Source organism: Choloepus didactylus, chromosome 18 (genome assembly GCF_015220235.1).
Source record: "Choloepus didactylus isolate mChoDid1 chromosome 18, mChoDid1.pri, whole genome shotgun sequence".
In the NCBI taxonomy this organism is placed as follows: domain Eukaryota; kingdom Metazoa; phylum Chordata; class Mammalia; order Pilosa; family Megalonychidae; genus Choloepus; species Choloepus didactylus.
Window position 1 is genome coordinate 51,902,637 of NC_051324.1, and position 24,915 is coordinate 51,927,551.

The following is a 24,915-nucleotide window of genomic DNA, read 5'->3' on the forward strand; positions in this document are numbered from 1 at the left end:
ATGTCGCTTTTTGATCCTTCGATGTCGGCTCTTCCCATCATGGTGAAGCAGAATTCACCAAGCGCTGGATTGTTCACCCACTAATAGGGAACACGAACTGGGATTAGACTGTTGTGAGACAGGTTAGCTTTACCCTACTGATGATGTGTTGTTGCCATGGTAATCCTGCTCAGTACAAAGGAAACGCAGGTTCAGACATCTGGCATATGTGATTGACTGAAGAGCCAATGGGGCAAAGCTACCATCTGTGGGATTATGACTGAACACCTCTAAGCCAGAATCCTGCCCAGGAGGAACAACAGGGCAGCGCTGTGGCACCTCGATTGGCCTCCGATAGCTGGTCCTCCCATGCTGCCCCCTGAAATTCTGCCAGCATACCATTGCATTGCACCCCATCACTGTCAGGACCATGTTGGTGCAGAGAACCCCTCCTCCCAGGAAACAGAGTGCAGCTGGAAAGGGGGCCACCCCTTCGCCCATCATGCACCACACTCCCTCCTTCAAAATTACATCTATACATTGACTATTCTCAAATTTATATCTCCAGCCCCATCTTCTCCCATGAACTCTGCTATATCCAACTGCCTATTTAATATCTCCACTTGGATGTCTTACAGGCATCTCAAACTTAATGTATCCAAAACCATCCTCTCAGTTAAAAACCTCTCTCAGCCAGCTTCTCCTCCAATATCCTCTACCTTGGCAAAAAGCAAGTCCATTCTTGCACATACTCAGGCTAAAAACATTCAAATAAGCCTTGACTCCCCTCTCTGCTCTCTCTCCCCCATCTTTCTTCTCTTCCTCCCTTTTCCCCCTCACATTCAATCCATTAGCAAATCTTATTGGCTGTATCTTTAAAATATATCTAGAATCTGAGCATTCTCACCACCTTCCCTGCTACCACCTGAATCCCAGCCACCATCATCTCTCACCAGGACTGCTGTACTAACAACTTGTGCAAACACAGGAATGCTTAAGAGACCATGACACTGATCTTCTGGTTAACATGACCCATGCATGTGTCTTTGCTTTCTCCCAAAAGCCTACGAAAATGGTTGATGGGTATAAAACCACAAGGACAAAAAATGGAAAATGAGATGATAGCAGACAAAAGATGTCAATAAAATTCTGAAACACAGAAAGTAAAGTGATGGTAACTGGCATCAGCTGAGAAAACTGAATCGCAGGTGCCTGCAGAAGGGATTTCCAATGAGAAGTATGCTGATTATTGCTTTATAATCCCGACAAGCTCAAACTTAGAGATACCAGGTATGGATGAAGGAAGGGACAGAGCTGGGCTGGAAACAGGAGGAATGGTTAAAAAAAACCTATATAAAGAGCACTTAAGACTCCCCAGATCCCCTCCTCCATCCTGCACAGTCAGATAACTCTCCAGCAAGACAAAGCATTCTTATTCTCTAGAGAAAGCAAAGCCTGGGCTTGGAGACATCAGGCACAACTGAGGACAACTGAGTCTCCAAACTAAAACACAGGGATTAGGTTAGAGTTAGGTAGAGTCTAATATAAGCCAGTACTACATACAAACCCCACTCAGCTACCAGAACCCTGGGAGCCAAAGCCTTCCCCTATGACTGCACAGTGACACCCAACATACAACAAAACAAGCAAACACATAGGCCTTCCATTCAATTTTTTAGTGAACAGTACTAAGAACTTTTGAAGAAAACCTCCAAGAAAAAAGAGCCAAACTCAAGAAAACAGGAATCCAGGAATCAGAGAAAACAAGGGGTAAACGAAAACTTCATAAAACTATAAATAATATTCTCAGAGAGATAAATCATACCCATTAAGCAGGAATAAGATAAAAACAAAGATAAAAATGGGTAACCGGGAAAAGAGTCCTTGAAATTGAACATGATAGCCAGAATTAGAAGTTAAATAGATGAGTTGAAATACAGAGCCAAAGAAACTTCTCAGAATGTAATCTACAACAAAACAATAAAAGATGGAAAATAAGGGGTGGAGGGGGATGGGAAGCAAAGAAAAAATTTAGATGATCTGTCTAGGAGATCCAATTTCTGACCAAGAGAGATTCCACCCACCCCCCAAAGAAAGAACATAGTAAAAAAAAAAAAAAAAAGGAATTACCAATAAATAAATAAATAAGAAGAATTTCCCTTTCCAGACTGAAAGGGACCCACCTAGTATCCAGTGCAATGACTGAAAATAGACCTACACCAAAGGTCATCTGTGTGAAAATTCAGTGGAAAAAGAAGCTACATGTTCTAGTTTGCTAATGTTGCCGGAATGCAAAACACCAGAGAGGGATTGGCTTTTATAAAAGGGGATTTATTTGGTTACAAAGTTACAGTCTGAAGGCCATAAAGTGTCCAAGGTAACACATCAGCAATCGGGTACCTTCACTGGAGGATGGCCAATGGTGTCCGGAAAACCTCTGTTAGCTGGGAAGGCACGTGGCTTACATCTGCTCCAAAGTTCTGATTTCAAAATGGCTTTCTCCCAGGATGTTCCTCTCTAGGCTGCAGTTCCTCAAAAATGTCACTGTTAGTTGCACTTGGGATACTTGTCCTCTCTCAGCTTCTCCGTAACAAGAGTCTGCTTTCAACAGCCATTTTCAAACTGTCTCATCTGCAGCTCCTGTGCTTTCTTCAAAGAGTCCCTCTTGGCTTTTAGCAAGCTCTCTCCTTCTGTCTGATCTTACATAGTGCACCAGTAATTTAATTCAGACCCACCCAATGGGCAGGCCAACACCTCCATGGAAATTATTCAATCAGAGTCATTACCCACAGTTGGGTGGGGCGCATCTCCATGAAAACACTCAAAGAATTTCAATCTAATTAATTCTGATAGGTCTGCCTACACAAGATTACATCAAAGATAATGGCATTTGGGGGACATAATACATTCAAACTGACACACTACACAAACTTCCAGAGAATAGAAACAGGTCTCTTAAAAAGAATAAGAAATCAGAAAAGCATCAGACTTTCAATATGAACACTGAAGGATTAGAAGCCAATTATGAGCATTTAATTTTCTACCTAGATTCAATGTCTACCTAAACAGATGGTTCAGGCATGAAGAGAAAATAAAGACATTTCAGATATGCAATGACTCAAAAAAATCTACTTCCTACACACCTTTTCTTGATAGTGTTACTAGAATATGTGCTTCAACAAATGAGGGAGTAAAGATAGAAACAGGAAGACGTGCTAGTTTGGATACATTGTGTCCCAGCAAAAGTCAAATTCTCTAAAGCAGTCTTATGGGGGCAGATGTATTGGTGTTGATTAGATTGGAATCCTTATATTGAGTGATTCCATGGAGATGTGACTCAATCAACTGTGGATGAAACATTCAAATAAATTATTTCAATGGAGATATGGACCCCACCCATTCAGGGTGGGTCTTAATTAAATCACTGGAGTCCTATAAAAGAGTTCACATTTATTCAGCAAAGCACTCCTTTAAATTTTTTTTTTAAATCTTAATTTCATTGACATATATTCACATACCACGCAGTCATACAAAACAAATCGTACATTCGATTGTTCACAATACCATTACATAGTTGTACATTCATCACCTAAATCAATCCCTAACACCTTCATTAGCACACACATAAAAATAACAAGAATAATAATTAAAGTGAAAAAGAGCAATTGAAGTAAAAAAGAACACTGGGTACTTTTGTCTGTGTGTTTGTTTGTTTGTTTCCTTCCCCTATTTTTCTACTCATCCATCCATAAACTAGACAAAGGGGAATGTGGTCCTTATGGCTTTCCCAATCCCTTTGTCACCCCTCATAAGCTACATTTTTATACAATTGTCTTCGAGATTCATGGGTTCTGGGTTGTAGTTTGATAGTTTCAGGTATCTACCACCAGCTACCCCAGTTCATCAGAACCTAAAACGGGTTGTCTAAATTGTGCGTAAGAGTGCCCACCAGAGTGACCTCTTGGCACCTTTTGGAATCTCTCTACCACTGAAGCTTATTTCATTTCCTTTCACATCCCCCTTTTGGTCAAGAAGATGTTCCAGCAAAGCACTCCTTTAAATTTGAGGGAGGGCTTAAAATCTTCACAGACAAACAAATGCTGAGAGAAGTTGTTAACAAGAGACCTGCCCTACAATAGATATTAAAGGGAGCCCTACCAGCAGAGAAACAAGAGAGAGAGAGGTATGGAAAAGGGTTCAGAACTAAAGAGATTTACTAAGAGTATGTTAAAGGAAATAAAGACAGAGAGGGAAAAAATATACCTGACAAACAAAACCCAAAGGATAGGATGGCTGATTCAAGAAATGCCTTCATAGTAATAACATTGAATATGAATTGATTAAACTCCCCAGTTAAAAGATATACATTAGAGGCGGGGCAAGATGGCAGACTGGTGAGCTGTATGTTTTAGTTACTCCTCCAGGAAAGTAGGTAAAAAGCCAGGAACTGCGTGGACTGGACACCACAGAGCAATCTGTCTTTGGGCATACTTCATACAACACTCATGAAAACGTGGAACTGCTGAGATCAGCGAAATCTGTAAGTTTTTGCGGCCAGGGGACCCGCGCCCCTCCCTGCCAGGCTCAGTCCCGGAGGAGGAGGGGCTGTCAGCTCCAGGAAGGAGAAGGGAGAATTGCAGTGGCTGCTCTTACCGGAAACTCATTCTACTGATTCAAACTCCAACCATAGATAGACTGAGGCCAGACACCAGAGACTCTGAGAGCAGCCAGCCCAGCAGAGAGGAGACAGGCATAGAAAAAAAACAACACGAAAAACTCCAAAATAAAAGCAGAGGATTTTTGGAGTTCTGGTGAACACAGAAAGGGGAAGGGTGGAGATCAGGCCTTGAGGCGCATATGCAAATCCCGAAGCAAGGCTGATCTCTCTGCCCTGGGCACTTTTCCTTAATGGCCCTGGTTGCTTTGTCTATTAGCATTTCAATAACCCATTAGATCTCTGAGGAGGGCCGTTTTTTTTTGTTTTTGTTTTTGTTTTTGTTTTTTTTTTTTTTAAATCCTTTTTGCTTTTTCTAAAACAATTACTCTAAGAAGCTCAATACAGAAAGCTTCAAAGAATTGAAATTTGGGCACGTCAAGTCAAGAGCAGAACTAAGAGAGCTCTGAGACAAAAGGCAATAATCCAGTGGCTGAGAAAATTCACTAAACAACACAACTTCCCAAGAAAAGGGGGGTGTCCGCTCACAGCCACCATCCTGGTGGACAGGAAACACTCCTGCCCATCGCCAGCCCCATAGCCCAGAGCTGCCCCAGACAACCCAGTGTGACGGAAGTGCTTCAAATAACAGGCACACACCACAAAACTGGGCGTGGACATTAGCCTTCCCTGCAACCTCAGCTGAATGTCCCAGAGCTGGGAAGGGGGAGCAGTGTGAATTAACAGAGCCCCATTCAGCCATCATTTGAGTAGACTGGGAGCCTCCCAACACAGCCCAGCAGCCCAGAACTGCCCTGGGGGGACGGCACTCACCTGCGACATAGCACAGTCATCCCTCAACAGAGGACCCGGGGTGCACAGCCTGGAAGAGGGGCCCACTTGCAAGTCTCAGGAGCCATACGCCAATACCAAAGACTTGTGGGTCAGTGGCAGAGACAAACTGTGGCAGGACTGAACTGAAGGATTAGACTATTGCAGTAGCTTTAAAACTCTAGGATCATCAGGGAGATTTGATTGTTAGGGCCACCCCCCCTCCCCGACTGCCCAGAAACACGCCCCACATACAGGGCAGGCAACACCAACTACACACGCAAGCTTGGTACACCAATTGGGCCCCACAAGACTCACTCCCCCACTCACCAAAAAGGCTAAGCAGGGGAGATCTGGCTTGTGGAGAACAGGTGTCTCGTGGACGCCACCTGCTGGTTAGTTAGAGAAAGTGTACTCCACGAAGCTGTAGATCTGATAAATTAGAGATAAGGACTTCAACTGGTCTACAAACCCTAAAAGAACCCTATCAAGGTCAGCAAATGCCACGAGGCCAAAAACAACAGAAAATTATAAAGCATATGAAAAAACCAGACGATATGGATAACCCAAGCCCAAGCACCCAAATCAAAAGACCAGAAGAGACACACCTAGAGCAGCTACTCAAAGAACTAAAGATGAACAATGAGACCCTAGTACGGGATATGAAGGAAATCAAGAAGACCCTAGAAGAGCATAAAGAAGACATTGCAAGACTAAATAAAAAAATGGATGATCTTATGGAAATTAAAGAAACTGTTGACCAAATTAAAAAGATTCTGGACACTCATAGTACAAGACTAGAGGAAGTTGAACAACGAATCAGTGACCTGGAAGATGACAGAATGGAAAATGAAAACATAAAAGAAAGAATGGGGAAAAAAATTGAAAAACTCGAAATGGACCTCAGGGATATGATAGATAATATGAAACGTCCGAATATAAGACTCATTGGTGTCCCAGAAGGGGAAGAAAAGGGTAAAGGTCTAGGAAGAGTATTCAAAGAAATTGTTGGGGAAAACTTCCCAAATCTTCTAAACAACATAAATACACAAATCATAAATGCTCAGCGAACTCCAAATAGAATAAATCCAAAAAAACCCACTCCGAGACATATACTGATCACACTGTCAAACATAGAAGAGAAGGAGCAAGTTCTGAAAGCAGCAAGAGAAAAGCAATTCACCACATACAAAGGAAACAGCATAAGACTAAGTAGTGACTACTCAGCAGCCACCATGGAGGCGAGAAGGCAGTGGCACGATATATTTAAAATTCTGAGTGAGAGGAATTTCCAGCCAAGAATACTTTATCCAGCAAAGCTCTCCTTCAAATTTGAGGGAGAGCTTAAATTTTTCACAGACAAAGAAATGCTGAGAGAATTTGCCAACAAGAGACCTGCCCTACTGGAGATACTAAAGGGAGCCCTACAGACAGAGAAACAAAGACAGGACAGAGAGACTTGGAGAAAGGTTCAGTACTAAAGAGATTCGGTATGGGTACAATAAAGGATATTAATAGAGAGAGGGAAAAATATGGCAAACATAATCCAAAGGATAAGATGGCCGATTCAAGAAATGCCTTCACGGTTTTAACGTTGAATGTAAATGGATTAAACTCCCCAATTAAAAGATATAGATTCGCAGAATGGATCAAAAAAAATGAACCATCAATATGTTGCATACAAGAGACTCATCTTAGACACAGGGACACAAAGAAACTGAAAGTGAAAGGATGGAAAAAAATATTTCATGCAAGCTACAGCCAAAAGAAAGCAGGTGTAGCAATATTAATCTCAGATAAAATAGACTTCAAATGCAGGGATGTTTTGAGAGACAAAGAAGGCCACTACATACTAATAAAAGGGGCAATTCAGCAAGAAGAAATAACAATCGTAAATGTCTATGCACCCAATCAAGGTGCCACAAAATACATGAGAGAAACATTGGCAAAACTAAAGGAAGCAATTGATGTTTCCACAATAATTGTGGGAGACTTCAACACATCACTCTCTCCTATAGATAGATCAACCAGACAGAAGACCAATAAGGAAATTGAAAACCTAAACAATCTGATAAATGAATTAGATTTAACAGACATCTACAGGACATTACATCCCAAATCAACAGGATACACATACTTTTCTAGTGCTCACGGAACTTTCTCCAGAATAGATCATATGCTGGGACATAAAACAAGCCTCAATAAATTTAAAAAGATTGAAATTATTCAAAGCACATTCTCTGACCACAATGGAATACAATTAGAAGTCAATAACCATCAGAGACTTAGAAAATTCACAAATACCTGGAGGTTAAACAACACACTCCTAAACAATCAGTGGGTTAAAGAAGAAATAGCAAGAGAAATTGCTAAATATATAGAGACGAATGAAAATGAGAACACAACATACCAAAACCTATGGGATGCAGCAAAAGCAGTGCTAAGGGGGAAATTTATAGCACTAAACGCATATATTAAAAAGGAAGAAAGAGCCAAAATCAAAGAACTAATGGATCAACTGAAGAAGCTAGAAAATGAACAGCAAACCAATCCTAAACCAAGTACAAGAAAAGAAATAACAAGGATTAAAGCAGAAATAAATGACATAGAGAACAAAAAAACAATAGAAAGGATAAATATCACCAAAAGTTGGTTCTTTGAGAAGATCAACAAGATTGACAAGCCCCTAGCTAGACTGACAAAATCAAAAAGAGAGAAGACCCATATAAACAAAATAATGAATGAAAAAGGTGACATAACTGCAGATCCTGAAGAAATTAAAAAAATTATAAGAGGATATTATGAACAACTGTATGGCAACAAACTGGATAATGTAGAAGAAATGGACAATTTCCTGGAAACATATGAACAACCTAGACTGACCAGAGAAGAAATAGAAGACCTCAACCAACCCATCACAAGCAAAGAGATCCAATCAGTCATCAAAAATCTTCCCACAAATAAATGCCCAGGGCCAGATGGCTTCACAGGGGAATTCTACCAAACTTTCCAGAAAGAACTGACACCAATCTTACTCAAACTCTTTCAAAACATTGAAAAAAATGGAACACTACCTAATTCATTTTATGAAGCTAACATCAATCTAATACCAAAACCAGGCAAAGATGCTACAAAAAAGGAAAACTACCGGCCAATCTCCCTAATGAATATAGATGCAAAAATCCTCAACAAAATACTTGCAAATCGAATCCAAAGACACATTAAAAAAATCATACACCATGACCAAGTGGGGTTCATTCCAGGCATGCAAGGATGGTTCAACATAAGAAAAACAATCAATGTATTACAACACATTAAAAACTCGAAAGGGAAAAATCAATTGATCATCTCAATAGATGCTGAAAAAGCATTTGACAAAATCCAACATCCGTTTTTGATAAAAACACTTCAAAAGGTAGGAATTGAAGGAAACTTCCTCAACATGATAAAGAGCATATATGAAAAACCCACAGCCAGCATAGTACTCAATGGTGAGAGACTGAAAGCCTTCCCTCTAAGATCAGGAACAAGACAAGGATGCCCGCTGTCACCACTGTTATTCAACATTGTGCTGGAAGTGCTAGCCAGGGCAATCCGGCAAGACAAAGAAATAAAAGGCATCCAAATTGGAAAAGAAGAAGTAAAACTGTCATTGTTTGCAGATGATATGATCTTATATCTAGAAAACCCTGAGAAATCGACGATACAGCTACTAGAGCTAATAAACAAATTTAGCAAAGTAGCGGGATACAAGGTTAATGCACATAAGTCAGTAATGTTTCTATATGCTAGAAATGAACAAACTGAAGAGACACTCAAGAAAAAGATACCATTTTCAATAGCAACTAAAAAAATCAAGTACCTAGGAATAAACTTAACCAAAGATGTAAAAGACCTATACAAAGAAAACTACATAACTCTACTAAAAGAAATAGAAGGGGACCTTAAAAGATGGAAAAATATTCCATGTTCATGGATAGGAAGGCTAAATGTCATTAAGATGTCAATTCTACCCAAACTCATCTACAGATTCAATGCAATCCCAATCAAAATTCCAACAACCTACTTTGCAGACTTGGAAAAGCTAGTTATCAAATTTATTTGGAAAGGGAAGATGCCTCGAATTGCTAAAGACACTCTAAAAAAGAAAAACGAAGTGGGAGGACTTACACTCCCTGACTTTGAAGCTTATTATAAAGCCACAGTTGCCAAAACAGCATGGTACTGGCACAAAGATAGACATATAGATCAATGGAATCGAATTGAGAATTCAGAGATAGACCCTCAGATCTATGGCCGACTGATCTTTGATAAGGCCCCCAAAGTCACCGAACTGAGCCATAATGGTCTTTTCAACAAATGGGGCTGGGAGAGTTGGATATCCATATCCAAAAGAATGAAAGAGGACCCCTACCTCACCCCCTACACAAAAATTAACTCAAAATGGACCAAAGATCTCAATATAAAAGAAAGTACCATTAAACTCCTAGAAGATAATGTAGGAAAACATCTTCAAGACCTTGTATTAGGAGGCCACTTCCTAGACTTTACACCCAAAGCACAAGCAACAAAAGAGAAAATAGATAAATGGGAACTCCTCAAGCTTAGAAGTTTCTGCACCTCAAAGGAATTTCTCAAAAAGGTAAAGAGGCAGCCAACTCAATGGGAAAAAATTTTTGGAAACCATGTATCTGACAAAAGACTGATATCTTGCATATACAAAGAAATCCTACAACTCAATGACAATAGTACAGACAGCCCAATTATAAAATGGGCAAAAGATATGAAAAGACAGTTCTCTGAAGAGGAAATACAAATGGCCAAGAAACACATGAAAAAATGTTCAGCTTCACTAGCTATTAGAGAGATGCAAATTAAGACCACAATGAGATACCATCTAACACCGGTTAGAATGGCTGCCATTAAACAAACAGGAAACTACAAATGCTGGAGGGGATGTGGAGAAATTGGAACTCTTATTCATTGTTGGTGGGACTGTATAATGGTTCAGCCACTCTGGAAGTCAGTCTGGCAGTTCCTTAGAAAACTAGAGATAGAGCTACCATTCGATCCAGCGATTGCACTTCTCGGGATATACCCGGAAGATCGGAAAGCAGTGACACAAACAGATATCTGCACGCCAATGTTCATAGCAGCATTATTCACAATTGCCAAGAGATGGAAACAACCCAAATGTCCATCAACAGATGAGTGGACAAATAAAATGTGGTATATACACACGATGGAATACTACGCGGCAGTAAGAAGGAACGATCTGGTGAAACATATGACAACATGGATGAACCTTGAAGACATAATGCTGAGCGAAATAAGCCAGGCACAAAAAGAGAAATATTATATGCTACCACTAATGTGAACTTTGAAAAATGTAAAACAAATGGTTTATAATGTAGAATGTAGGGGAACTAGCAGTAGAGAGCAATTAAGGAAGGGGGAACAATAATCCAAGAAGAACAGATAAGCTATTTAACGTTCTGGGGATGCCCAGAAATGACTATGGTCTGTTAATTTCTGATGGATGTAGTAGGAACAAGTTCACTGAAATGTTGCTATAGTATGTAACTTTCTTGGGGTAAAGTAGGAACATGTTGGAAGTTAAGCAGTTATCTTAGGTTAGTTGTCTTTTTCTTACTCCCTTGCTATGGTCTCTTTGAAATGTTCTTTTATTGTATGTTTGTTTTCTTTTTAACTTTTTTTTTCATACAGTTGATTTGAAAAAAGAAGGGAAAGTTAAAAAAAAAAAAAAAGAAAAAAGACAAACAAGGAAAAAAAAAAACAAAAAAAAAAACGATGTAGTGCCCCCTTGAGGAGCCTGTGGAGAATGCAGGGGTATTCGCCTACCCCACCTCCATGGTTGCTAACATGACCACAGACATAGGGGACTGGTGGTTTGATGGGTTGAGCCCTCTACCATAAGTTTTACCCTTGGGAAGACGGTTGCTGCAAAGGAGAGGCTAGGCCTCCCTGTATTTGTGCCTAAGAGTCTCCTCCTGAATGCCTCTTTGTTGCTCAGATGTGGCCCTCTCTCTCTGGCTAAGCCAACTTGAAAGGTGAAATCACTGCCCTCCCCCCTACGTGGGATCAGACACCCAGGGAAGTGAATCTCCCTGGCAACGTGGAATATGACTCCCGTGGAGGAATGTAGACCCGGCATCGTGGGATGGAGAACATCTTCTTGACCAAAAGGGGGATGTGAAAGGAAATGAAATAAGCTTCAGTGGCAGAGAGATTCCAAAATGAGCCGAGAGATCACTCTGGTGGGCACTCTTACGCACACTTTAGACAACCTTTTTTAGGTTCTAAAGAATTGGGGTAGCTGGTGGTGGATACCTGAAACTATTAAACTACAACCCAGAACCCATGAATCTCGAAGACAGTTGTATAAAAATGTAGCTTATGAGGGGTGACAGTGGGATTGGGAATGCCATAAGGACCAAACTCCACTTTGTCTAGTTTATGGATCGATGTGTAGAAAAGTAGGGGAAGCAAACAAACAGACAAAGGTACCTAGTGTTCTTTTTTACTTCAATTGCTCTTTTTCACTCTAATTATTATTCTTGTTATTTTTGTGTGTGTGCTAATGAAGGTGTCAGGGATTGATTTAGGTGATGAATGTACAACTATGTAATGGTACTGTAAACAATCGAAAGTACAATTTGTTTTGTATGACTGCGTGGTATGTGAATGTATCTCAATAAAATGATGATTAAAAAAAAAAAAAAAAGATATACATTAGCAGAATGGATTAAAAAATATGAACCATCAATATGTTGCATACAAGAGACTCATCTTAGACACAGGGACACAAAGAAATTGAAAGTGAAAGGATGGAAAAAAATATTTCATGCAAGCTACAGCCCAAAGAAAACAGGTGTAGCAATATTAATCTCAGATAAAATAGACTTTAAATGCAGGGATGTTTTGAGAGACAAAGAACACCACTACATACTAATAAAAGGGGCAATTCAACAAGAAGAAATAACAATCATAAATGTTTATGCACCCAACCAAGGTGCCACAAAATACATGAGAGAAACACTGGCAAAACTAAAGGAAGCAATTGATGTTTCCACAATAATTGTGGGAGACTTCAACACATCACTCTCTCCTATAGATAGATCAACCAGACAGAGGACCAATAAGGAAATTGAAAACCTAAACAATCTGATAAAAGAATTAGATTTAACAGACATATATAGAACATTACATCCCAAATCACCAGGATACACATTCTTCTCTAGTGCTCACGGAACTTACTCCAGAATAGATCATATGCTGGGCCATAAAACAAGCCTCAATAAATTTAAAAAGACTGAAATTATTCAAAGCACATTCTCTGATCACAATGGAAAACAATTAGAAGTCAATAACCATCAGAGATTTAGAACATTCACAAACATCTGGAGATCAAACAACACACTCCTAAACAATCAGTGGGTTAAAGAAGAAATAGCAAGAGAAATTGCTAAATATAGAGAGACAAATGAAAATGAGAACACAACATATCAAAACTTATGGGATGTAGTGAAGGCAGTACTGAGGGGAAAATTTGTAGCTCTAAATGCATACATTAAAAAGGAAGAAAGAGCTAAAATCAAAGAACTAATAGAACAGCTGAAGAAGCTAGAAAATGAAAGCAAACTAATCCTAAACCAAGTAGAAGAAAAGAAATAACAAGTATTAAAGCAAAAATAAATGATATGGAGAACAAAAATAAATAAATAAAACCAAAAGTTGATTCTTTGAGAAGATCAACAAGATTGACAAGCCCCTAGCTAGACTGACAAAATCAAAGAGAGAAGACCCAAATAAACAAAATAATAAATGAGAGAGGCAACATTACTGCAGAGCCCAAAGAAAATTTAAAAAATTATAAAAGGATACTATGAACAACTGTTTGCCAACAAACTAGATAACGTAGAGGAAATGGACAATTTCCTGGAAACACATGAACAACCCAGACTGACCAGAGAAGAAACAGAAGACCTCATCAAACCAATCACAAGTCAAGAGATCCAATCAGTCATCAAAAAGCTTCCTGTGTGTGGTAATGAAAATGTTTAAAAATTGATTTTGGTGATGGACGCTCAACTATATGGTGGTACTGTGAACAACTGATTGTATGGTTTGTATGACTGTATGGTATGTGAACATATGTGAATAAAATTCAATTCAAAAAAAAAAAAAAAAAAAGCTTCCCATAAATAAATGCCCAGGGCCAGATGGCTTCACAGGGGAATTCTACCAAACTTTCCAAAAAGAACTGACACCAATCTTACCTAAACTCTTTCAAAATGCTGAAGAAAATGGAACACTACCTAACTCATTTTATGAAGTTAACATCACTCTAATACCAAAACTAGGTAAAGATGCTACAAGAAAGGAAAACTACAGGCCAATCTCCCTAATGAATATAGATGGAAAAATTCTCAACAAAATACTTGCAAATTGAATCCAAAGACACTTTAAAAAAAAGCATACACCATGACCAAGTGGGGTTCATTCCAGGCATGCAAGGATGGCGCAACATAAGAAAATCAATCAGTGTAATACAACACATTAACAAATCAAAAGGGAAAAATCAAATGATCATCTCAATAGATGCTGAAAAAACATCTGACAAAATCCAGCATACTTTTTTGATAAAAACACTTCAAAAGGTAGGAATGAAGGAAACTTCCTCAATATGATAAAGGCCATATATGAAAAGCCCACAGCCAGCATAGCACTCAATGGCAAGAGACTGAAAGCCTTCCCTCTAAGATCAGGAACAAGACAAGGATGCCCACTGTCAACACTGTTATTCAACATTGTGCTAGAAGTGCTAGCCAGAGCAATCTGGCAAGACAAAGAAATAAAAGGCATCCAAACTGGAAAGGAAGAAGTAAAACTGTCATTATTTGCAGATGATATGATCTTACATCTGGAAAACCTGGAGAAATTGATGACACAGCTACTTGAACTGATAAACAAATTTAGCAAAGTAGCAGGATACAAGATTAATGCACGTAAGTCAGTAACATTCCTATACGCCAGAAATGACCTAACTGAAGAGACACTCGAGAAAAAGATTCCATTCTCAATAGCAACTTCCTAGGAATAAACTTAACCAAGGATGTAAAAGACCTATACATAGAAAACTACATAACTTTTCCAAAAGAAATAGAAGGGGACCTAAGATAGAAAAATATTCTGTGTTCTTGGATAGGAAGGCTACATGTCATTAACATATCAATTCTACCCAAACTCATCTACAGATTCAATGAAATTCCTATCCAAATTCCAACAACCTACTTTGCAGACTTGGAAAAGCTAGTTATCTAATTTATTTGGAAGGGGAAGATGCCTCCAATTGCTAAAAACATTCTAAAAAAGAAAAACGAAGCGGGAGGACTTACACTCCCTGACTTTGAAGCTTATTTTAAAGCCACAATAGTCAAAACAGCATGGTACTAGCACAAAGACAGACATATTGATCAATGGAATAGAATTGAAAATCAGAGATAGACCCCCAGATCTATGGTCAACTGATCTTTGATAAGGCCCCCAAAACCACTGAACTGGGACATAACAGACTACTCAACAAACGGGGCTGGGAGAGCTGGATAGCCATATCCAAAAGAATGAAAGAGGACTCCTACCTTTCACCCTACACAAAAATTAACTCAAAATGGATTGAAGACCTCAATAAAAGGGACAGTACTATAATACTCCTAGATGATAATGTAGGGAAACATCTTCAAGACTTTGTATTAGGAGGTCACTTCCTAGACCTTACACCCAAAGCACAAGCAACAAAAGAAAAAACAGATAAATGGGAACTCCTCAAAATTAAAAACTTCTGTACCTCAAAGGAATTTGTCAAAAAGGTGACGAGGCAGCCAACTCAATGAGAAAAAATATTTGGAAACCATGTATCTGACAAAAGACTGATATCTTGCATATATAAAGAAATCCTACAACTCAACGACAATAGTACAAACAGCACAATTATAAAATACGCAACAGATACGAAAAGCCAGTTCTCTGAAGAGGAAATACAAATGGCCAAAAAACACATGAAAAAATGTTCATCTTCACTAGCTATTAGGGAGATGCAAATTAAGACGACAACAAGATATCATCTCACACCAATTAGATTGACTGCCATTAAACAAACAGGAGACAATAAATGCTGGAGAGGATGTGGAGAAATTGGAACTCTTATTCATTGCTGGTGGGATTGTCTAATGGTAAAGCCACTCTGGAAGACAGTCTCGTGGTGCCTTAGAAAACTAGATATCGAGTTACCCTTTGATCCAGCAATTTCACTTCTCAGTATATACCCGGAAGATCTGAAAGCAGTGACACAAACAGATATCTGCACACCAATGTTCACAGGAGCATTATTCACAATTGCCAAGAGATGGAAACAATCCAAATGTCCTTCAACAGATGAGTGGATAAACAAAATGTGATATATACACATGATGGAATAGTATGCGGCAGTAAGAAGGAACGAGATCATGAAACATATGACAACATGGATGAACCTTGAAGACATAATGCTGAGTGAAATAAGCCAGGCACAAAAAGAGAGATGTTGTGTGTTACCACTAATGTGAACTCTATGAAAAATGTAAAATAAATGGTTTATATATTGTAGAATGTAGGGAACCTAGCGATAGACAGCAAATAGTGAAGGGGGAACAATAATCTAACAAGAACAGGTAAGTTATGGAGTGTAAACTTAATGTCATGGGAATGCTCAGGAATGACTATGGTTTGTTAATTTTAATGGGGTATGGAAGGAACAAGTTGGCAGCAATGTAGTTATTTTAGGTTAATTGTTTTTTCTTATTCCTTTGTTTTGGTTTTGTTTGAAATGTTTTTTTATTCTTTGTTTTTTAATTTTTTGATAAAGTTAAAAAACAATGAATGAGTGGGAAAAAAGTAAATGAACAATGGGGGGAGGAGGGGAATGGGATGTTTTGGGTGTTCTTTTTCATTTTAATTTTTATTTTATTTTTTGGAGTAATGAAGATGTTCAAAGTTTGATTGTGGTAATGAAAGCATACCCATATGACAATACTGTGAACAGCTGATTGTACACTTTGAATGATTGTATGTTATGTAATTATATATCAATAAAATTGCATTTAAAAAAGGAAAAAAAAAAAGAAAAAAGAATGAAAAGAAGTGAACAGAGCCTAAGAGACCTGTGGGATACCATCAAGTGTACCAATATATGCATTATTGCAGTCCCAGATGGAGAAGACAGAAAGAAGGGAGCAGAAAGGAATATTCAAAGAAGTAATGGCAGAAAACTTCCCACATTTAATGAAAGACAACATAGGCACATTCAAGAATCCCAACAAATCCCAAGCAGGATAACTCAAAGGCAACCACACTCAGACATGAAACACTGTCTTTGGCATTTGACAGCTTGACTACTACATGTAGTAGCTATAGCTGCCCAAATGCATTAACCAGAAATGGGTTGGCTTTTACAATGGGGACTTATTAAGTACAATTTAGTTCTTAGGCCATGAAACTGTCCAACTCAAGGCATTAACAAGATTGCCCACAGTTGATTGAGTCATATCTCCATGGAAACAATCAAAAGATTAATGTCTGCCCTCACAAGATTGCATTAAAGAATATGGCTTTTCGGGGGACATAATATATCCAAACTGGCACAAGCACATTACCTAGAAGCACGTAAGAAAAATTCCAGCAGAAAAAGCTAAAAGCTTTTAAAGTGGCTGCCTCTGGGAAGCAATTCTTGGAAGTGAGGGGGGATGAGAAAGAATACTGCTGTTTTCAATATAAGCCTTTCAGTATTCTTTGATTTTTAAATTATTTGCTTGTATTACTTGGATAAAGATTAAAATTATTTTTAAAGGAAAGTGCTTAATACCAAAATAAAATAAAATAAAATCTAAGTAACATTTTACCTTTCCTCAGAAAGAACCCACTTAATTGACTCATTCATCTGTTTACTCATTCAAAAATTAAAAGTGCTCAGCCTGCTATCAAGGGCAGGATACAATGGTGAACAGGACAGATGGGGTCCCTGAACTTGTTGAGATGGAAGAACACAGACAAGTACACTAGAAGATAATTACCACTTATGATAAAAGCAATAAAAGTGATAGAGATTGACTGGGTTGGGTTGGCATACTTTAGATAGATGGTTGGGGAAGGCTTCTTGGATGATGCAACTATCTGTTCTGAATCTTAAAGAAAAACAGACTTTTTATGTTAAAATCTCAGTTTGGAGTTTCCTGGACAAAAAAGAAAGTGTAAATTCAAACCCGAAAATAAGCAGGCCTGTGCTTAGAAATTCCTTTAGGAGACTTGCAGTTCTAACTCCTCACCAAGACAAAGGCCTCGCTGACTCCTACCTAGAGTGGCTGTTAAACCAAAAGTACTTGGTCATGGAGTTAGGTAAAAGCCCCCCATTAAAGGCTACCTTATTCTCCTTTCATTTATGGGGTTACACTTGTTTTTTGCCTCTGAAAAAGTCTCTGATTTTCTTAAGAACTCAGTTTATCCAGTATTTCTAGGTGTTTTGTGTAGGAGTGTTTCAGGATATCTAGTCTACCACAGAGCAGAAATAGAAATCAAGATAAGACAAGTAAAGAGAGTTGAGAATATTTTAAAGTTACAACCAACAGAATTCACCCATGATTTGACCAGAAGCAAGGGTATGAGAGAACAGGAGAATTAAGGATGATTCCTGATCTTTGCCTTGCACAATGAGATAGATGATGATACCATTTACTAAGATAGTGAAGGCAGGACATAGAGGAGAAGGGAGCACAAGCTTGTAGAGAGAACATTTAAGAGTTTTGTTTGGGATAAAATAAATAGGAGACAACTACAAATTGTCAAAGGGGAAATGTCAAGTAAGCAGTAGGATATGGGAACTGGGAGCCCAGAGATGTCTGGGCTGGAGATACCCACTTGGTAGTCATCAGGATAGATACGATACTTAAAGCCAAAGTAATGAATGCGATAACCTAGTTAGAGAATATAGAGAAAGAGAAGAAAAAAGAGCACCAGAGGCCTCAGGCACTTCAACATTAGAATTCAGGCAGAGGAGGACGAACCAGGAAAGGAAATTGGGAAGGACTAGAGAGACTGAAGGAAAACCAGGGAAATAAGTTGCCACAGAAGCCAAGATGAGAGAGAGTTTCAAGAAAAAAAGTGTTCAACTGTATCTAACACCACTGAAAGGGTGAGCAAAATGGCAACAAATGGTGTCCCTTCAATTTGGTAATGTGGAGATCAGCAGTAACACTCCAGCCCACCATTCCCTCCCCTTAGCATTAGGTTAATGTTCTGGAATCCAAGACAAATCCATGATATTAACCACTCTGAAGTCCACTCCATCCTTTTCTTCCTAGGATTGATTACCTTGTAGGCTCCCAGAACGCCCTGGAAAAGTCTCTTCCCTCTTATGACCCTTAATCTGAACAAAAAAAGGTGGGGGGGGGGGATTAAAAAGGTCCCAAGAAGAATGACATCTAGAAGTAGTGATTCTTGTCTCTCAAAAGATTTAGAAATGTTCAGTATTCCTCCACTATTCCAATCCACCTAGGCTCAGAAATATTTAGGTTTTAAGGAGGAACCAATACTCCATTTCAGCATACTATATAAAAGGCAAAGAGATTACTCTAAACATAGAGATCAGATTACTCAAAACAAAGACAGAATCGAAGTCTGGACTCTGGACTAAGGCCCTCTAGGCAGTCTTATCTAAACCAGGAAGAGTTTAAAAATTAAATTATGAGGGAAAAAAAGGCAAATACTTCATTTCCTTGTCCCTCATGCACTAACCACAAACATCCCAAAGTTGAATGTCTACATAGGCTTGAGTTCTAGAAGCAAACTTTATGCCAGTTAAAAAAAAATTTAAGGGGAAAAAAACATTAAAAATTAACCTGAATCATAAAATTTATATTTGAGATGAAAAATGGACTAGCTCCCCAATTAGACAAGTTTTTCTACGTCTTATCAAAATGAATAATATACTTCAAAAAATAAGTGACCTCATCATACACCATAGCTTTGCATGATGTAAGCACTCTCCAGAGAACAGCTGATCCTATCCATTAGCTCTCACAGAAGAGAAGGTTAAGAGAAGGTTCAATTATTCATGAAATTTTAATCCAATAATATGAGTGATGTGGTGGCCATGATTTAGAAAAAAAAAAATGAAGTGTTTAGAAAGAAACATTATTCCAGTTTGTGTTGGGGGTAGCTCATGACCTAAGTTCCATATAGAACCTGGTCTAAAGCATGAATTCACATTGGATTTTCCAGTCAATCACTCAGCCAAAGAGAACCCTGAGGTGGCCAAGATAATGTAACAACCCCATTAAGTAGATGTTATGCCCATTTTACAGATAAGGTCAGAAATGTTAAGAGACCAAGGTCACACAGATAATGGTTGAGCCAGAACAGAAACTTGGAGACTTCAAACTCCCAGGCCAGAGGAGTCAAATTATCTGTTTTCAAATCTTATCTCTGCTGTAAGATCTCTGAAAAGTAATTTCTCTTTGAATTTGTTATACAAACAATTATAAGGAAAATGAGAGCTTTACTTGCATTACATATAATAACTGCAAGTTAACTGTAAGATATGTCTGAAATAGATCACCACTTCTTACAGAATTTGAAGACAATTCTCTAATTGTCTCTATAAATTAATCCAAGCAGACAGAAACTGTTTTAAAATGTTCATGGATAGTCAAATCAATAAAACCAGTAAAATCAATGAACTTTAATTTGGTAAAGTCATGATTTTTTAGATAGTTATAATCCATCCTTGATTAATATTCAGGTTCATGAACACCAAGAAAAGTAAACAACAAAGAGAAATCTCAAAAGTAGTCTCTCATAGTGATTTCTAAAAGCTGTGGATGTGATTTCATTAATCCGAAGAAGAATTTATAGTCTCTGATCCTTCTGGAGCAGCATTTCTCAAACTAAGGACCAAGGACCATCCGCATCAGAATACCTGGAGTGCCTGTTAAAATGATCACAAACCTACTAAATCAGATTCTGATTTGGAACTTGTGATGGTTAGGTTCATGTGTCAACTCGGCCAGGTGATGGTGTCCAGGTGTCTGGTTAAACAAGCACTGCCCTAACCGTTACTGCAAGGACATTTGTGGCTGGTTTATAAAACAGAAGACTGGTTTATTAAATCATCAGTCAACTGACTGCACCTGTGACTGATTACATCAACAAAGGGCATGTCTTCCACAATGAGAGAATCCAATCAGTTGAAGATTTTAAAGGCAGAAAGACAGCAAACCTTCACTACTTCTTCTTCAGTTAGCCAGTGAGACCTGAGGAGTTCATCGAACACATTCTGTGGAATTGCAAATTCGCTGCCTGCCCTACAGAACTCAGACTCGTGCATCCCCACAGTTGCATGAGATACCTTCATAAAATCTTATATTTACAGATCTCTCTTGTTGGTTCTGTTTCCCTAGAGAACCCTAACTAATACAGAACCATAGTATCTTTTTTTCTTTTTTTTTAAACAAACAATCCAGGAGAAAATTATGCTAAGATATTTAGACAAGCAGTTCTCAAATATTTTGATCTCAGAACCTCTTTATACTCTTAAAAATGGAGGCCCTCAAACTTTTATTTCTGGAGATTATATCTATCAATATTTACTGTATTAGAAATTAAAACAAAATTTTTTTAAATATTTATTTAATTCATTAAAATAATAAACATATTACATATTAACAGAAATTATATTTTTAATGAAAAATAACTATATTTTCCAAAACAAAAAAAAAAGTAGTGAGAAAGGTGGCACTTTTTTACAGTTTTACAAATTTCTTTAGGCTACATTCTCATATCTGTTTCTGCATTCAATCTATTGCAGTATGTCTTGTTTTGATTGAAGTATATGAAGAAAATTTGTATGCAGTTATATTTGTACTGATATGTAATGATATTTGATATGTAATTGGAAAAGGGAGGAGTATCTTAAAGCCTTTTCAGATAATTTGATATTCTTTAATATTACACAAAACTAGACAACTGGTAGTTTCTTAAAGATTAGTTGCAATGTGGAATATGAAACATATCAATGAACTTTTCATTCTCAACTACACTAAAATCCATTAGTCTATCCTATATTTTGAATGGTGTTTTCCCATGCATGATTTTGTAAAATCGTGCATTAGTCATTTGGAAAACAATGGTTCAGAGATATGCAGATCTTCCAAATGTTGGCACATTTCATTTTATACAGTATCAAAAAATCACATTCATTAACATCAGGAAAATTACATTTGTCAATATTGGGAAGCTGCCAAGCTCACAGAGAGTGGTGGATACAAGTTTTCTCAAATTCTATTTTTCACTTAAAAGCTCAAATGTTATCACTGGCAAAAAATACTGTCAGTTGTTTTCCTTGAACAGTTTCCTTTCTTTCATTTTTGAGAAAATATGTGCCAATACCCCAGTTGGTCTGTCAGTCATTCTTTCAAATAAAAACGGTATTTCATGGAAAAAGTAGCTAGAGTTTGAAATCACAACTGAAACAATTCCACAGATGTTTTCCTTGAGACAATCACATTTTGATACCAGAAGTGCATTATGTGTGCCTCCCGTTTAAACACACAGAGTATTAAAAAGACACTTACTTGAGGGTTGAAATGTAATGAAATTAGCAGTGTTACGATTCCATCAAGGACATTTTTAAGTGAAACCCATTTTTTTTTTCCTGTGAGGGCATAGCCATGAAGCATACAATGACTACTAGTACAAGTGCAAATGCCAGCAAAGTAAAATATGCAAATAACAATATTCTGAAAACAGTTTTTATCAGGAGGCCCCAGGAGTCCATGGACAGCACTCTGAAATTGCTGCCATAGAAAAGTGTAACAGAAACATCAATAAGCAACCCAGCTTAACACAGTATGGCCAGCGACATTAGCTCATTCTACTCTCTGTAACAGGGAAGCAGTGGGCTACTAGAGACTGAACTGTATCTGCCTCTTATTTCCAACAGACTTATGATCAACTTTTGCTCACAAAAAGAGCTGGGAAAATTTTATTAATCCTTTTTTTTAAAAAAAAAGTTAATATAAAATTAGAGCAAAAAAAGGAACTTGAACTTCAGTAACACATCTGGAACAATCTGCAGCGGCAGGAGAAAAGATTTAATTTAGCAGATTTTTTCCTGATTGCTGGTTGTTCACTAGTCTCACGGTGATGGAAGCTGCAAATTTTTTCTTGAAGGGACTAAGAAGCTGCTGGAGGTTTGGTTCTCCCAGCAGCAGCCCAAGGAAAACCAAGGATCTGGGGATCTTTGCACCATCCCAAGATCTGAGTGGGATATACTTTTGAAGGATGTGCAATGTTCAATCATAAGTGTGACAAAAACTGACAAGCAGGAAGCTTACGTACTCAGTGACAGTCACATATCTGTCTCCAAGAAACGTTTCATTTTTAAGACATGTGGTACCACCCTCTTACTAAAAGTACTAGCTTCCCTGTTGAAGCTTGTTAGGGATTACAGTGGGTTTGACTCAATTCAAAGGTTCTTTAATTCTCGTAAGAATTTCATGAAGTCTTCTCACCAAGGGTACCCACACCGGAATTTCCAGTTTTCCCAAATGGAGCAGAATATTGTATGGGATGGATGAATCCTGACTGTTGGTTCTTATATATTCTGGATATTCCTGAGAGTTGTGTAATCAGTCAGCCAGAACAAACCCTGGAAATTCTCATGAGCGAGTGTGAACCCAGCAGTTATAGACCAGTTCTACATGAAAGATGGTTACTGCAAAGGTTGTCACTTGTGAAAGTGGACTTCATGACCTGATACCAGGTTCTGTCATTGATGCCACACTGTTCAATCCTTGTGGGTATTCAATGAATGGAATGAAATCAAATGGAACTTATTGAACTATTCATATCACTCCAGAACCAGAATTGTCTTATGTTAGCTTGGAAACAAACTTAAGTCAGGAAAGTTGTATAAGTCTTCAAGCCAGGAAAAATCATGACCACCTTGTTTGTAAATCAGAGTTCCAAATCTCACACAGTGCTTTCTTCACCCCCAGAAGACTGTAAATTTTAAACACCTTGATTGTCAGAATGCTATGTTCAATGATTACAACTCTGTTTTTACCAGCTTAGCTAAGAATCAGTAACAACAGCAGAGTTGATTACGAAAAATGAAGAAAAAACAAAAAAAGAGAACACTCATAGAAGAAGGCAGTGGCTGCTTTCTACATATTAATACTGGGGGCCAGGCTTTCCATAACCACAACCTTGTAGTTGAAGGAAGCCCTAATTGTAATCATAGTGTAATCACTTTGAATTGTTGAATGCATTATTATATCATGGAATTAGATATATTGCATGTATGTTCTCTTCTATGTTTAGGTATTCTGTGCCATCTTGTTGTGAAATTGAAGTGCATGTAGAAAAATCCTTTTACTGTATTAAACTTTACGCTTGTGAAAATAATTCAATTTGGTTTATGCACAGTGTAATAGTTCTCCAGGTATCATTCAAAATTCCCCATAGACAAGGCTTGCATCTGTATTAGGTGTTGGCCCCAGCCTGAATTTTACATCCAGTTACCTCCAGTTTCTAGAACATATTCCTACTAATGTTATTGAAACCACTTTCTACTTCATACAGATGTTTTTTTGCAACAGCAATTAAAGTTTTTCTTCCATAAGTCCTCTTTAAAAAAAGGAAAAAAAAAATCCATGGGAACAATACCAAAACCAAAAAAGTCCCTCCTCCCACTTGCTAAAGCAGCAATGGCTCTTAAGCAAAACTGTTTGTTGTGTTTTGGGGATGGAGTGGGTTGAGATGGATAGAGGCTGGGCCATGACACCATAGGTGTAGGCACGGCAACCTTTAAAAAATAATTGGGTGGGGGGGCTACAATTCCTGCCTTCCCAAATCACAGACACACACTGAAATTTTATTTAATGAGGTAGCTAGACTCTACTCAGAATTAATGTTTAAGTTTAAGGATTAAAATGTACACTCTGTAGGTTACTAGGGGATGGGTGGGGATAGGGAATGCAAAGCTGAGGCTTAAAATGCATAGGGTTCCTATTTGGAATGATGGAAATGTTTTGGTAATGGATGGTGGTGATGGTAGCACAACATTATGAACACAATTAACAGCACTGAAATATATATCTGAATATGATTAAAAGGAGAAATGCCAGATTGTATATATGGTAACAGAATAAAAATTTTTTTAAAAATCCATGGAACTACACTCACAGTGTTTAAGGTAAACCATGGACTTTAACTAGTAATACAATTATAAAAATGTGCTATTATCAATTGTAACAAATGTTCCACACCAACGAAAGTTGTTGTTGGTAGGGGGGCATATGGGAATCCTAAATTTTATGCATTATTGTTCTATAAACCCA

The 24,915-nt window shown here is 38.0% G+C and overlaps 1 protein-coding gene and 1 pseudogene across 2 annotated transcripts in view; one reads left to right on the forward strand and one right to left on the reverse strand.

Annotated features, from left to right (window-relative positions):
• LOC119514776 lies at positions 1–23,676 on the forward strand (annotated as a pseudogene).
• The window catches only part of STAT3 (signal transducer and activator of transcription 3), an 82,852-nt gene that overhangs the window by 50,489 nt on the left and 7,448 nt on the right, over positions 1–24,915 (reverse strand). The window lies entirely within an intron of this gene.